Source organism: Microcaecilia unicolor, chromosome 7 (genome assembly GCF_901765095.1).
Source record: "Microcaecilia unicolor chromosome 7, aMicUni1.1, whole genome shotgun sequence".
In the NCBI taxonomy this organism is placed as follows: Eukaryota; Metazoa; Chordata; class Amphibia; order Gymnophiona; family Siphonopidae; genus Microcaecilia; species Microcaecilia unicolor.
In genome coordinates this window covers 54,623,511-54,641,199 of record NC_044037.1, presented here as the reverse complement: position 1 = coordinate 54,641,199, position 17,689 = coordinate 54,623,511, and positions in this window count along the sequence as shown.

Sequence of the window (17,689 nt, the reverse complement as noted above, 5' to 3'; positions counted from 1 at the left end):
CTCTTTTCCACCCCCATGCAGTGTCTCTCCTTCTCTCCCGCCCCTCTACCACATGCTCAACAATTTTCTCTCTCTCCTACCCCCCCCATGTAGCATCTCTCCTTCTCTCCCTCCCCTCCACCCCCATGCCACAAAATTTTCCCTCTCTCTAGTCCTACCCCCTCCACCCCAGTGCATCAACTTTCAAAGGGTCACTGGCAGCATGTAAGAATCACTGCCACTGCAGCTGGCTGACCTTGAAGCCTTCCCTCTGCCACATTTCTCCCAGTAATTTACATCAGAGTTAGGGGGAATGCAGCAGAGGGGAGGCTTCTGGCCAGCATCAGTGTCAGCGATTCTTACACACTGCTGGTGACCGTTTGAAGAGGCGCCGAGGGAGAAAAAAAACCAGCGGAGGGAGCCTAGCTTGTTCCCTAATGCCACATGCAAGGATGCACCACTGCTGGGTGGACCTAAGCCCAATCTGGGTGAGTCCAAGCCTACTCATTTCTATGCCCCTAAGGTAGAGGTGATCACATCTACATTGAAGGCACATTCACTGCCACATATGCTGGTAAATCAAAATTTAAACGACCTAACTTTATAAATGTGGAGATTATTCCATATGTTATAGTAATCTTATTTCCCAGACATTCACTTTTACATGAATGATATAAATCTAATTTCCATATAGCTGAAGAAATAAGTTCTTTATGGGGATCATCAGAATCTTTAGCAGCAATCCCTTATGGACACAATGTCCCTCATCCTTAGGGTGCCCATTTGTGCTTTTAAACGCAGTAAAACCATTGGTGAATTACTGACATATAAACGGCTAGACTATGAAATGGATACACCTATCATAATGGGACATACGAAATGTGGTTCGTGCCAATGGTGTACATACACGATTGAGGGTATTAGTTGGACACCACCGGGATCTTCTTATGCTATTTCTGCACGTTCCTCTACAAATTGTAATACATGTAATACAGTATATGCGATTGTATGCCCTTGTGGTTTAATATATATAGGGCGTTCTAGTCGGCCTATTAAACAACGTCTAAATGAACACAAATCAAGGATTAAAAATAATGTATTATCCGCTCTGATGGTCCAACATACTCTTGAAGATATTCAATGGCGTATTATTGATCTTGTCCAGTTGGGGAGGGAGGGTGGAAACGTTGGAATTATTGAATTTTAAAGAACAGAGATGGATATATTATCTTCATACTTTAAGTCCGGGTGGATTAAATTCAGAGATAGACTGGTGGTCATTGATATGATAGGCTGGGAGGAATGCTATGTGGTCCTATCAGAAGAAAGGGATTTTGATCAGCTGAGAGCTATTTAATGGAGTGGCTCGCGTTAGACGCCACGGCCATTTTTGCTGTAGTTGCAAAATAGACAATGAAGTGGTAAGCCTGCTAGCTGTATGTTAAGGAAGCAATAATGATTCTTTTGGGGAATGGAATAAGGAATTATTAATGGAATATACTTTCTTCACAGCAAACCTCTACCCTGAAGATTCTCGAAACCTGGCCATGTTGGCAGAGGTTTGGCGTGTTTGCAAAAATTGTTGCTGCTAAAAGAAAGTTAAGTACTATACTACTTATAAGTAAAAGTGAGATGATCTAGTACTTATTTAACTGTTAAGAGAGAATTTTATGGAATTTAAAATATAAGATAAAAAAGAAAAAAAGAAAAAAATGAAGAATATTGGGTTGATCAATGAGGAGGTATACGGCACCCTAAAGACATATGCTGGTAAAGCATCTACTTCAGTTTATCAAATAACACCTGTTTTAGAGGGCAATTTTATGAGTGAAATTCTATAAAGAGGCACCTACTTTTCTTTAAAGAATACTAGCATAACAGGTCATAAGTGTGCCTATAATTTAGGCATCAGCACTTACACCAACCATACAGCTGGTGTGAATGCTAGTGTCTAAACTGTGAAAGAATGCACACAAATGATAGTATTTTATAATGTACATATATAACCCATGTAAAAACCCACCCGCAAAGTACGTGCCATGAATATTGGCATATACTTACAGAATAGCAAGTAGAGAAAATGGTTATTTAAGCACATAAGTACATAAGTACATAAGTAGTGCCATACTGGGAAAGACCAAAGGTCCATCTAGCCCAGCATCCTGTCACCGACAGTGGCCAATCCAGGTCAAGGGCACCTGGCACGCTCCCCAAACGTAAAAACATTCCAGACAAGTTATACCTAAAAATGCGGAATTTTTCCAAGTCCATTTAATAGCGGTCTATGGACTTGTCCTTTAGGAATCTATCTAACCCCTTTTTAAACTCCGTCAAGCTAACCGCCCGTACCACGTTCTCCGGCAACGAATTCCAGAGTCTAATTACACGTTGGGTGAAGAAAATTTTTCTCTGATTCGTTTTAAATTTACCACACTGTAGCTTCAACTCATGCCCTCTAGTCCTAGTATTTTTGGATAGCGTGAACAGTCGCTTCACATCCACCCGATCCATTCCACTCATTATTTTATACACTTCTATCATATCTCCCCTCAGCCGTCTCTTCTCCAAGCTGAAAAGCCCTAGCTTTCTCAGCCTCTCTTCATAGGAAAGTCGTCCCATCCCCACTATCATTTTCGTCGCCCTTCGCTGTACCTTTTCCAATTCTACTATATCTTTTTTGTGTGTTCACATGGACATGTAAATTACTAAAATACCATTTATTTATTACATTTGTACCCCACACATTGTTTTTGTTTCTAAGTCTAGATGGCTACTTATTGAATTACCTGCTAAAGAAGTAATTTTATAACTTGGGGCCTCAAATTAGGTACCACAATGGGGTGTGATGAATGCCAAAATATTTTATATGTTGTGGAAATTGAAGTGCATCAGAAGCTACTTTCCAAGAGAAGCCTTCCAGATGCTTGCACAAACACTAACCCATGCACACATTGACTACTATAACAGCGTCTATGCTGGCTGCAAAGATTCAATTATAAAAAAAACTTGAAATGGCAAAAACACCGCCACCCAACTGATCTTCAGAAAATTGTGCTTTGAAAGAGTCAGCTCACTGCTGTAAGCCTTACACTTGCTCCATGTGCAGACAAGGATAACTTTCAATCTCTATACACTAGCTTACAGAATCATCTTCAGTCTGGCTCTGGAATATTCGTTGCACGTAATAACTCTATCGCTATGCAACATACGTATTGGAAGCATAAAGCTATCTCACACTCCACTTCCCCAACTGCCAGGGTGTATGATGCAAGACAGTTTACTCATCAGGTTTCACCTACCTATGCACTGAGACCTGGAATGCAGGGCCGCCAAGAGACAAGGCCGGGCCCGGGGCAAGGCCGCCCCACCTCTTCCCCCCCACCACCACTGCTGTCGCCCCCCGTCGCTCCCCATGCCGCTTCAGTCCGCGGTCTCACCTGCCTGCATCCACGGCTCCATGCCCCCTGCATTCACAGTGGCAGTCGCAGATCGCCTCTCTTCTGGCCTTCCCTCCCTGTGTCCCACCCTCGTCTGATGTAACTTCCGGTTTCTGCGAGGGTGGGACACAGGGAGGGAAGGACTGAAGGGAGGTGATCTGTGACTGCCGCTTCGAATGCAGGGGGCCCAGAACCGAGGAGGCAGGCAGGTGAGACCAGGGACTGCAGCGCCGGCGGCCTGACCCTGGCGCCAGGCCCCCTTGGAGGCCCAGGCCTGGGGAATTTTGCCTCCCTGCCCCCCCCCCCCCCCCCTTGGCAACCCTGCTGGAATGCACTCCCTAAAGCATTGAGGAGCCTAGATACTTACCTGATCTTTCGTAAATGGCTCAAGGCCCACTTCTTCAAAAAATCCTTCCACGAAGCTCCACTGTGAATCAGCTATGAATAGTCATCACTCTTACTCAGCAATGTCCCCTCCATTCACTGCCTGGTCACAACCCTGCATTAGCTTCCACTAATAGATCAACTCTTACCCTGCTGCCCTTCCCCTGTCCTTCATATTTCCTCTTGCCTCACTTCACCCCCTAGCCCTCTTCAAGTCACTTTGATTCTATGTAATTCAGATCCCCTATCTTATGGTATTTATTAGTTCCATGTAAGCCACATGGAAACAACACTAATTGGAAAATGTGGGATAGAAATGCAGAAAGGAAGAAAGAATGGCACTTAGTCGCACCTAAGACATTATAAAATGTTAGTGTAAACCCACTGTGGTACTCCAAAAGTTAGATCAAAGGTTGATGTAAGCGGGCATGCCTAAGTGCACAGCTGGATGGTATTCTATTTGTACGTCCCCTTGCAGTTACATGCCATAGTTCTTAGGTGGTACTTTATAGAAAGGTGTCTAGTGCATTTTGGCATGTAGTTGCCAATTAGGGTGGCACTTATGCATGCAAGGTGCATGTAACCACCTGTGCCCATTTATAGAATTCTTTCCTAAATGTATGTTTTTTTGAATCTTGACTCAACAGATTTTATGCATGTAAACACTAAATTTATGTGCATAATCAAATGAAACAAAATGAAGAAGTAAAAACAGTTAATGACAAATTTAAAACATCTGAATGAAGCAAAATTAAAAATAAATTGGAGGGCTCCATACCCCTGTTTTGTATGTGGAAACTGGGCAATTTTTGATGGATAAATTGTTCCAATTTTTGTAATAAAGTTGGTTGCAAATGTTTCTAGAACATATAAAATATTGAACATGAAACAAAAATAAAGTTTGTACCTTATGTCCCTTGCTCTTTATTTTTATGAAATAGGCAGGAAATGACTTCAGTTTAAATCTCAAACTGATTAAAATTTGCTTTTACCAAAGTGCAATGTTTTTGTCTTTGCTTTGAATATTGCAGTCCCAGGATTCATGTTTTTTGCCAGACAAATAGCAATTAAGATGGCTTGGCTTGTTGAACTTGCCAATACGTATTGGTCATGGTGGCTGGTTTTGGTTTCCATTATTTCTGCCAAGAATTCATATGCATGGTCTTCAAAGTTTGAGCTAAGAGCCAATGTTTCTGTACACTTCACAAAGAGGTGTAATGCAATCATCACCACTTGTCCCCTTTTTCTCATATGACAAGAGAGATGTTGCTCTGTACTCTTTGCACAACCCATGGAAGATGGAAAATTTTTCTTAGAAAGCTAAACATCAGGGGCCCGTCAGTGAAAGATTTCAGCATCTAGCAGAGAAACTATGTCTAAAGTCATTTGCACACCACACGAATTACTTAACCAAGTAAAAATTGGCCACATAAGTCATTTTTGTATTACATTTAGGGGTCTTTCTATTAAGATATGTTAAGCAGCTAATGCAGAGTTTTCAGCATGGTAGACAGTAACACAGGAATGCACTACTGTTTCTGCACTAAAAGGGAGCCTTTGCATTAAAAATCCCATGTTAGCTGCCTACACAGGAGTGGGAGGGATCTGGGCATGACATGGGCAAGTGGAGGTGTGACCAGTACCATTCATTAGCTGTCAAGGGGAGGCATTAAGTGCAGCTGCACTATCAGCAGTCCAGCAGGGCAGTGGGCTGTAAATGCTAGTGCTACAATGCTCCACATTGAAACTCTCAGTGAAGTCCCCAACACATCAAAGTAGCCCCTAATGAACACCCTAACACATCAAAGTAGCCTCTGATCAATACCCTGACACCCCCAGCACATCAAAGTAGCTACTAATCAACACCTCTCAACACATCAAAGTAGCCCCTGATCAATTCTCTGACACCCTCCTGAACACATTAAAGTAGTTCACAGTCAACTCCCCAACACATCAAAGAAGCCCTCCATGAAGCCTCTGGCACCCCTGACATATCAAAGTAGCTGCCAATCAACATTGTGACCCCATGACATATCAAATCAGCCCCGAATCAACACTCTGACACATCAAAGTAGCCCTCATGAAGTCCCCAACACCCACCTGACATGTCAAAGTACCCTTGATCAACACCCTGGCACCCCCTGAAACTGTAACCTTGCCCCTGACACAGACCCCACCTTGACATCATCTCAACACTCACCAACCTGAAACAACTTTGATACCCCTGAACCCTCCTTCATCAGCCCTGACACTCCCATTCATAATGGAGTGCCAACACAATGAGCCCGGCCCCTTCACAAAACCCCCTCCCTTTGACCTAAAAATCCCATCTCCCCAGAGCCCAATTCTCCCCTCCAACCCCCAATTTCCCCCTCAAGACTTACTCGGCAGCAGCTTTGGTGTTCCAGTGGAGCCGGGCAGCAGCGATACTCTTCCGCTCCACCTGGTCAGTGCCCAAATCCAAAATTGTGCTGATGACCCTTAGCAATAGTCATTGGCGTAGGAAGGGGGGCGGGAGGGGCGGTCCTCCCCGGGTGCACGCGCTCGGGGGGTGCCAGCCCCGCTGGTTCCCTGCTCCCTCTGTACTTCCGGGGCAGAGAGAGCAGGGAACCAGCGGGGCCGACGCAGCTCCGAGTGACGTGCACTCGGGCGGATCGGCCCTCCTGCAAGTAAGAATGCGGTCCGGGGGGGTGCGCTCCGGGGGGGGGTGCGCCGCAGGGGGGTTGCGCCGTGCTACACCCGGGGGGGTGCGCAGCGGCGACCCACCCCGGGTGCCATTAGCCCTCGCTACGGCACTGGCAATAGTCTCACTAAGGGTCATCCTTCCATATACAGAAGATAACTTGGAGGCCCTGTGTTCACTGTGTGCCCTTTGTGTTAAATGTAGGGCAGATGCAGGGCACGCATCCAGCATTCATCAAACAGGCTGTGCACTTACTGCACATTAATTTTTGCTTTAAATGTGCGATAACTGCAAAACCTACTAGAGTTTAGTAGAAGAGCCCCTTAATGACTAATGTTACTACCCATCTTGTCCCCATCTATATACCTCAACTGCACTTTTCCCCTTGGCTGCATAGTAAGATGTTTTATTGAATTGTACGAACAGCATTAGCATCATATCTATATTAGTTGAATGTTCTAATGTGCCTATTAGTTGTTTCATTGGATGCCTTGAGGTCATTGTACAATTCCTATTAGACACCTTAAAACAGACAAACATGTTGGTATGGTGGCCAGAAATGAAACATGTCATATAGGATCACATTTCTTCAAGGAAGGAACAGAACATTGATTGAATGCTTAGATGTGCATCATGGAAGCCACACCAAAGAAATGTAGCAGACAAGTTATATATACAGTGCACTCTAAGTATGTGCGCATTGGATAAGTGTATGCTCTGCTTATCTACACTACAGAGTGCTGGACATGTTTTTCTACCACAGACCTTTTGAGCAATTGCTTCAGTTAAGCACACCAACTGCAAGTGCATCCTCTGTTTATATGCACACACTTGATTGGTCCCGTTTATATGCATCCACTTGTCGGACACTTCATTTATGTAACATGTGGTAACATAGTAAGTGAAAGCAGATAAAGACCTGAATGACCCATCCAGTCTACTCAACAATCACATTCATTATCAATTCAAGATTTAAATCAACAATGAACATGATATTTTATACTTACTCATGGTCTTTCTTTGGTGTTTCTGGGACATAGACCATAGAAGTCCGCCCAGCTCTGTCCTTGTGTTCCAACTACTGGAGTTGCTGTCAAAGCCCACTCCAGCCTATCCAAATCCATCTTGTTGTTTGTGGGACAACGACTGTAAAAGTCTGCCCGGCACTGTCTTCACATTCCAAACCACTGCAATTTCCGTCGAAGCTCTTTCCAGCCCATCCTAAACCGGATCGCCATATGTGGGCCTCAGACCGTATAAGGCAGCCCAGCATCAGCCTTAGTTGATGCAGCCAGAGTTGCCATCTAAGCACCACTTCACATGCAAAACATATGCAACTCTTTAAAGTTTTGTTTTTTATATCATTCATTTTCTAGAGATTCTCTGTGTTCATCCCACACCTTTTTGAATTCCGCCACATATTTTTTTTCCACCACCTCCCTTGTTCAGTCAGGTCTTTCAACTACCCAATACGTCATGTCCTTTCATTGATGTGTTGCCATCACTAATGTTTTATTAATTAATAAACGGCACTACACTGTCTTGACTACATTAATGTGTGAAGCTAAATGATGTTTTTATAAAATTCCTTTTCTGTTAATGCATAAATGGTGCTACATTGGCTGTGTAAGTAGTAACATGTGGAAAATGAGACAGTTCAGAAAGGGTCATATCAGTTATGTGTATGCTCCAGTTATGTGCAAGTTAAACTTCAGTCCCAAGGCTTTGCCCTTAACCAGAGTGCACTGTATTGAAGATATTGCTCGTTAAAGTTTACATTGTATTGGAGCACCACAACTGTGTGAGGACTTTATTTCACTGAAAAGAGGCATTCAACTCCTAGGACCTTGAAGCACAAGCTCCTCATCATTCACATGACCTCTTGTGGTTGACTGATGAGGTGTCAAGATTTCCTACAGGAAACCTCCCCAGCAGAGTGGTACCCAGAGAAAGTCCGTGAAACAAAAAAAGTGAGGAGAACCAAGGAGGATACCAAAAAAACTTTATTGAGTATTTAAAAAATGACCCGACATGGCCGTGTTTCAGCCCTAAGGCCTGCCTCAGGGGTCTTGATCAATCTGAACAATGTTCTTGAGTCCAGAACCTGTTTTATAAGCAACACTATAAAAATCCCATAGCAATACTATCAGCAAGTTTCTTCAATTTGAGGTTAACAGCTATTTTCTTCTTGTTCGTGTCTCCTTACGTAGGTGCTTCCCAAGCTTACTCAGCAGACTTCGCAATGCTATGTTGACTGGCCTTAGGGCCGAAACACGGCCGTATCGGGTCATTTTTTAAATACTCAATAAAAAATTTTTGGTATTCTCCTTGGTTCTCCTCACTTTTCTTGTTTCACATCTCACGGCACCGTGAGGTTTTTTACCTCCTTTTTTTTGCTTATTTGCTTACCCATAGAAAGTCTACATATAGGGCCCCTTTATGAAGTTGCAGCAAAATGGGACATACGTCGGCACACGTTTTTGACCGCAGCGGGTAAAAGGCATATCTTTCTATTTTTCAAGAAATGGCCATGCAGTAAGTGAAGCACTTGTTGCGCACCCATTTTGAGGAGGAGAACTTAGATTTTAAGCTCTGTCAAGCAGGGACTGTCTCTTCATGTTCAAGTGTACAGCGCTGCGTACGTCTAGTAGCGCTATAGAAATGATAAGTAGTAGTAGTAGTAGAACTTACTGCCATCCATTGAGGTAGCAGTAAGGACTCCTGCGCTAACCCGGCGGTAACCAGGCAGCATACGGCACTGCCCAATTACTGCCAGGTACACACCGGCGCTACAAAAATAAGAATATTTTTGTAGCACCAGATATGACACGTGCTGCAGATGGGAACTACTGCCGGGCTGCTGCGGTAGCCCGGTGGTACTTTCCTTTTAGCGAGCAGTAAGCCCACGTTGAGCTTACCACCACTTTGTAAGAGGACCCCATAGGATATAATTATCAAATATTGTTGGCTGTAAATTTTCCTAACTTCCACATTTGGGTGAATAAGGCACATAGATTTTAGAAAAATGTAGGAACTGAACTACTGTTGGGTAGTGTTTCTTTGTGGCATATTGGGTATTCCTTCTGGCTCCAGCAAGGGTACACATGACAGAAAGTTAAGGCAAAAGCAAAACATTAAAATGGGATATCTAGTACAGCAGGAAGACATGATGTTTGTTTTTTCAAGTTACTGAATATAAAAGAATAAAAAGGTGTTTAGCAGTACTGCTTTAAAAGTAGGAGAAAACAGCTTTATAAAAATATGACTACAAAATACATAATTAAAGTATGTATCATTACACTTCAGTGAAACTTTATATTCCATACAACAAGCTTTTATCATAGCAGCATTTGGCACTGGTAAACAATGAATAATTTTTCTTCCTACAACTAAAACACAACACATTTCTTTGTTGCTTTGCTCTTAAAATTTTGCTCAGAATGACGAGGGGAGGAGTCAAGACCGAGGCGTTTGCTGTGTGTTGGTGAAAGTCAAACTCACTTTGTAGTTCCGAACCTTAACTTTTTTCCTTTTTATTTTCAGTTTCCTGTGGCTCCAAAGTGAAAGGAAACATTTAGAGTATACCTGTCAGCTGTTTCCATTTGCATCATTCATTTACAAGGCACAGGACCAACTTTCTCTATTACTTAAGTTCTTCAGTTCTTTAATGGATCATGTAGCACCATCTTTACTGGTGCTCTGGGTTCATCTCTGGCTTCATTAGGGAAGTCAAAAAACCAAAACGTGGCTAATTAATACAAAACTCTATACCAGTCCCTTGTAAAGATATCTAATTCAAACTTGGGTCCGGTAATTAATATAATTCAAGCAAAGATCTTCACACTTATTCAAATAAAGAATGTCTTGACCCTACTTATATATTATCAAAATTTTTTCTCTCTCTTTTTGCTTTCTCAGGCCACCTCAGCGACGCCCATTACCAAAGATTTGAGTATGGCAATGTAACTAGCGTCCACTTCTTCATTGGTTTAGCCAATTTATTATGTTATTTAACTTCAAAAGCTATTTTACTGTTTTATCATTTTAATTACTTATCTTATATAGTCAGACCAGAGGGTTCAGTGCCCGACATGCATGTTTCGCCCTCCATCGAGCTGTGTCAAGGGCTATCCCCTAAAAATAGAAACCCAATGTATTAATAAATTTTCCTAGCACATAGAAAACCTTCCTTCATAAGTTATCAATAGTCTAGGTTATTTCACGCTATAATTATCAAAATCTCTTACCTACAGTCTCTCCCAGCGTCAGCTCTACTTAATTATAGCGGGTTTACCCCTTCTCAAGATGGCGCCGGCGTTCTCATCACTTGCTTAAATATTCAAATTACCTCTGACCTCATGGATTCTCCCCCTGGGCTCTATTGGACCTCCACAATACAGGATACATTGATCTATCCAATCAGTGACATCCATTCTAGCTCAGCATTTAAACCAGCTGGCGATACCGTGTTTAAAGAAAAAATATAAAATTGTTCACGGTAATTTAGCAATTTTTTAACCGAGCCTCCCTCCTCCCCTGTACCTACACATTCCAGAATTCTCCATCGTATTTCCTCTACTGTATGGTTTTTGTCTAGCCAGTGGGCTACTAAAGGAGCCTGCATATTCTGAGTAGTAATTCTGGATTTATGCTCCGTTAAGCGGATCTTAATTGATCTGCCGCTCCGTCCTATGTAAATCAATCCACAAGGGCATATAATACTATATACCACGTTATTCGAATCACATGTAACTCTCTCCCTTAGGCCCATAATTCTATCTCTCCCAGGGGCACACCAGGTAGGACCCATCATTCCTGTTTTACACCACTGGCAATGGCCACATTCTACTTGTTCACCTCTTATTGCAATTTGAAAAAAGCATGGATCCCTCGTGGATTGCGAATTATAAAAGAACCAAAAATTTTTGTTTCAGACAGAACTTTTATGGATAAATGGTCAGCAATATTAAATAAATGTAGCCGAGATCTTATGGCACTAATTGTTGAGACCACAACGCAGGTGGAGGTCGATCTTAAACTACAAATCTCCACGGCAGAAGAGACTCTTAAAACTAATCAGACACCAGAAGAATATGACAAACATATGGGAGACCTGAAGAAATCGGTACAAGCGATGAAAGACTCAATAAGACAAATGAAGATTAAGAAGCTGAAGAGAGATGAGCGAGACTATCAGGTAGAATATATACATGGCATAAGAGAGAATATACTACTAATATCCGTAAACGAGTAGCTTTTGAAGGATCGACAGAGGAGAGTGAGGAGTTAAGTACAGGAAGCGATCAAGATCAATATGGAAGGATGGGGGAAGAAGGAGACTTGGGACCTGTAAGAACAAGAGCAAAGGTGGCTCAACAGAAACAGCGACAGGGTTACAAAGATCGGAACCCGCGGGAGAATCCCCGAATTCGGGGATATCGGAAACAATAGTAAACATCTCTAAATATGTTCTCTCACAAGATGAAATAAGTTTGTTAAATTTGGGATTGGGTTTTGTCCCTACAACGGACCATGACCCGTTTCGCCTACGTGTAGCTCTCTATAAATTTTTTCGCAAATTACAATGCAAAATATATTTTCTGGATCATGCTAGTACTGCTGATATGTCAATATTAAAGCCACCCTCTACATGGGTCCCACCTGGCCCTACTAATCCAGTAATATCTACCTTCAAAGATTTGATTCTGAGAGATCTGGATCTGCTGGAACAGAATAAGGGCGGGTTCAAGGGAAAGAGAAATTTATCCTCCAGGCAATGGGCTGCATTACATCAGCTCAAAAAAGAACCCTCAATTGTCGTGATAAGAGCAGACAAAGGAGGAGCCACTGTGATCTGGGATATCCATCAATATCGTGAAGAAGCAATGAAACATTTGAATGATCTGGCAGCATACAAGGTGCTTACCACAGATCCGATGGAAGGATTACAAGCATATATTAAAGATATAGTAACAGAAGCAGTAAAAATTAATATGCTCACAGCTAAGGAAGGAAGTTTTCTTATGGAAAGAAACCCTCAGACACCCAAAATATATTTTCTACCCAAAATTCATAAACGGATGCAAGACCCGCCGGGACGCCCAATAGTTTCCACTAGATTGTCTGTTTTAGAACCTTTGTCTCAGTTTGTGGATCTTTTTTTAAAGAATCATGTAAAAGATATGCCTTCTTATATAAAGACTCTTCCCATTTCTTGAGAGAGATGGAAAAAATCGAGAATGTGACAGAAGATTCTTGGTTGGTTACGCTTGACATAGTGTCTTTATATACACGGATTCCCCAGTCAGGGGCTTTAGAAATAATTAAACAGATTGTGGAGGCTAGACATGGACCCCAGCGGATCGCATCTGATTTTATAGTACAATTGGCAGAATTGGTCATTCTGAAGAACTATTTTTGGTTTGATAAAACATTCTATTTACAAACCCAGGGTGTAGCTATGGGGGCTACCCTAGCTCCGTCAGTGGCAACACTTTATATAGCCAGATTAGAATCTATGTTGATTTATCCATCTGAACGCTTCAAACCAGTACAGATGTGGAAACGTTATCTGGATGATATCTTTTTCCTTTGGACGGACTCTGAACAATCTCTGCATGAATTTATTGCCTGGTTAAATACATTGGATTCAAACATTTCATTTACTATGACAGCTAATAAGACATCGATTGAATTTCTGGATTTATTGATTTACAAGAATGAAACAGGACTGTCCACTACTTTATATCGAAAACCTTCAAGCCGCAATACACTTTTACAGTTTAATAGCTGTCATCCATATCATTTAAAGTATAATCTGCCAGTTAGTCAATTTTTGAGAGTGAGAAGGGTGTGCTCCACTCTTCAGGAATTTAAGGACCAATCGATAGATTTAAAACAAAGATTTCAGGCACGAGGATATCCCAAATCATCGATTAAAAAAGCTTACCTACGTGCCCGGTTTGCTCAACGACCCCTTCTGCTGAAAGAGAATATGCCTGATGTTGAAACTCGGGAAGAAAGATTAACCTGTGTTCTCCCATTTACTAGAATGAGTCAGAAGTTGATACAAAGTATTAAAACCCATTGGCATATTCTGCAATTATTTCCATGTTTTTCAGAACCCCCCCCCCGTATTGCATACACCAGGGGAAAAACAATGGGAGAGGTGTTAGCAAAGAAAAAATTCCTTCACTCCAATAGGATTGAAATAAGAGGTGAACAAGTAGAATGTGGCCATTGCCAGTGGTGTAAAACAGGAATGATGGGTCCTACCTGGTGTGCCCCTGGGAGAGATAGAATTATGGGCCTAAGGGAGAGAGTTACATGTGATTCGAATAACGTGGTATATAGTATTATATGCCCTTGTGGATTGATTTACATAGGACGGAGCGGCAGATCAATTAAGATCCGCTTAACGGAGCATAAATCCAGAATTACTACTCAGAATATGCAGGCTCCTTTAGTAGCCCACTGGCTAGACAAAAACCATACAGTAGAGGAAATACGATGGAGAATTCTGGAATGTGTAGGTACAGGGGAGGAGGGAGGCTCGGTTAAAAAATTGCTAAATTACCGTGAACAATTTTATATTTTTTCTTTAAACACGGTATCGCCAGCTGGTTTAAATGCTGAGCTAGAATGGATGTCACTGATTGGATAGATCAATGTATCCTGTATTGTGGAGGTCCAATAGAGCCCAGGGGGAGGATCCATGAGGTCAGAGGTAATTTGAATATTTAAGCAAGTGATGAGAACGCCGGCGCCATCTTGAGAAGGGGTAAACCCGCTATAATTAAGTAGAGCTGACGCTGGGAGAGACTGTAGGTAAGAGATTTTGATAATTATAGCGTGAAATAACCTAGACTATTGATAACTTATGAAGGAAGGTTTTCTATGTGCTAGGAAAATTTATTAATACATTGGGTTTCTATTTTTAGGGGATAGCCCTTGACACAGCTCGATGGAGGGCGAAACATGCATGTCGGGCACTGAACCCTCTGGTCTGACTATATAAGATAAGTAATTAAAATGATAAAACAGTAAAATAGCTTTTGAAGTTAAATAACATAATAAATTGGCTAAACCAATGAAGAAGTGGACGCTAGTTACATTGCCATACTCAAATCTTTGGTAATGGGCGTCGCTGAGGTGGCCTGAGAAAGCAAAAAGAGAGAGAAAAAATTTTGATAATATATAAGTAGGGTCAAGACATTCTTTATTTGAATAAGTGTGAAGATCTTTGCTTGAATTATATTAATTACCGGACCCAAGTTTGAATTAGATTTCATTAGGGAAGTGACATGGGTCACAGCCCTGACTGGTCAATGCGTTGTGCTTGCTGTTGAATTGCATTAAAAATAGGGCTGCATGTTGATTAAAATTGTAATCACGATTAATCATGTGATTTTGTCTAGTTCTTGGGTAAAGTGGGTGTGGTAGCACTGTTAGTCCACTCTTAAAGGTAATAAATAGAAATAAATCAAAACGTAGAAAAGAAAATAAGATGATACTTTTTTTTATTGGACTAACAGTACATTTTTTTTTATTAGCTTTCGAAGGTAACCCTTCTTTTTCAGATCAAAAATAAGCAAATGTTGACCAATATCAGAATATATAAGTGAAACACAAAAGCATTCCAATGACAGTCTGCCAGGAAGAGTGTGAGATGGGATACGTTAGGTGAGAAACAGGGAGAGCTGAGTGGGAGAGAGACAACGAGAGATAGATGGCTGATAAGAGAATGACAAAGCAGTAGAATTTTACGGTTTCTAGTGGGATAGAAAGCCCCAGGGCTTTTTTTGAGGGGGTACTTCGGGGTACTTTAATCTGTTCAGAACTCTGCTGCACATCTTATATTCCGCCAGAACTGATATACTCATATCACCCCTCTCCTCAGGTCACTTCACTGGCTTCCAATCAGATACCGCATTCAGTTCAAGCTTCTCCTTCTTACCTACAAATGCACTCAGTCTGCCTCACTACCTCTCTACCCTCATCTCCCCTTACATTCCCGCCCGAAACCTCCGTTCACAGGACAAATCCCTCCTCTCAGTACCCTTCTCCACCACCGCCAACTCCAGGCTCCGCTCATTCTGCCTCGCCTCACCCTATGCCTGGAACAACCTTCCTGAGCCCTTACGCCAAGCCCCCTCCCTGCCCATCTTCAAGTCTTTGCTTAAAGCCCGCCTCTTCAATGCTGCTTTCGGCACCTAACTCTCACCTTTCAGGAAATCCAGACTGCCCCAATTTGACTGCCACTATCGGACTGACTGTTCACTTGTCCTTTATATTGTAAGCTCTTTGAGCAGGGACTGTCCTTTATGTTAAATTGTACAGTGCTGCGTAACCCTAGTAGCGCTTTAGAAATGTTAAGTAGTAGTAGTAGGTACTGAGTACCGGCACCTTTTCCATTGTCTGCTAAAATTGACCTATGAACCCCAAGTTTTAATGAAAGAGTTCAGGCTCTACACACCAATTCTGCCTTGTCATAGATTCTGTGACTAGTTGCAGGGGGCCTGGCTATTGTAGGGTGGGTCCCTCAGTGATCACCCCACCACTGAAGGGTGGCTTAGCATTTGAGTACCGGCACCTTTTTTGCTAGAACAAATGCACTGGAAAGCCCACATCTTTGTCTTGGGAAATCACTTTCCTCTTTCACTAGGAACGAAAGCTAATACAAAATTCCTTCCAAAGCCAAAAGACAAATAAAGAAAATCATCTCACTTGCTCCCTAACATTGGGCTAGCAACTATTCACTGAATAACACCAAAGACCTAACACAAAGGTATCCTGGCTGGAGATGTAATGCAAGGCAATAAAAGGCTCTTTTTTCAAACCTCTCATAGCTGTTCTTTCACTGCAAAATTCACGGAACCATATGTGAATCAAGCCTGGACACATGAATGGTTAACAAGAGGAGAATTGAACCCTAAGGATGAGAGATTGATAGTTGTAGCCCAGGACAGCGGGTAATGGACAAGATGGTTCACAGCAAGCAAAGGAAAAACTGGTAGAACAGACATTTGTGGACTCTGTAAGAAAGAGCTGGAAAGAGTCGCTCATCTTGTAGCAGGCTGAGAAGTGCTGGTGGCAGAAACTTTTTCAACAGAAAGGCACAATGAAGTGGCATGTCTCATTCATTGGAAACTCTGTAAATATTACATCACTGTACAAGAACAGCATTGGGTTCAAGATCCTAAGGGAATTGTGAAAACTGAAAAGGTGATAGCATTTGGGGGATCCATGCCTAATTTAGGTACAGGAATTTACACCAGGGTTCAGATGGTGTAAAGACTCGCTCCCAAAACAGGTTGCAGATCCCAGCACTAAGCACTATTCTATATACAGAAACCAACATTGAGTGCTGTTTATAGAATAGCATTTAGTGCTACTAAATTTGTGTACCATTTACAGAATTGAGTCCTAAATGTAGATTTTGGCAGCACAATATAAACAAAATAATAATGAGCTGCACATTGAAATTGAATAACACAGATTGAGTAACTTTGCAAATTGCATTACTCATTGAAAGATAGCACCAACTTTGAGTTGGTGTTCTGGTGTTATCCTTCCTCCCCAGGAGCGTTGGGCTGATAATGAGTTGCCTGATGCTCCCATGTAGACTTTTATTTTATTTATTTATTTGTTACATTTGTACCCCACATTTTCACACCTATTTGCAGGCTCAATGTGGCTTATATAGTACCGTAAAGGTGTTCGCCAAGTCGGTTGATAACAAATACAAGGTTATGTTGTGGTCGAATGAGGTAGGTGTGTATCAGGCACCATGAGGGTCGAAGGGAATGAAGATTGTATATTGTCCAGTATGATCATTGGTTATGCTGTGCTGCTGGGTGTGGGGATTTAAGGTGGATCAGTGGGGTAAGTCTTTTTGAAGAGGATGGTTTTTAGTGATTTCCTGAAGTTTAGGTGGTCATGGATTGTTTTCACAGCTTTTGGGAGTCCATTCCATAGTTGTGCCTTATGTAGGAGAAGCAGGATGCGTAAGTTGTTTTGTATTTAAGTCCTTTGCAATTTGGGTAATGTAGGTTTAGGTATGATAGTGATGATCCGATTCTGTTTCTGGTTGGTAGATCTATGAGGTCTGTCATGTATCCTAGGACTACGCCGTAGATAATTTTGTGGACCAGAGTGCAGATTTTGAAGATGATCCATTCTTTGATTGGGAGCCAGTGCAGCTTTT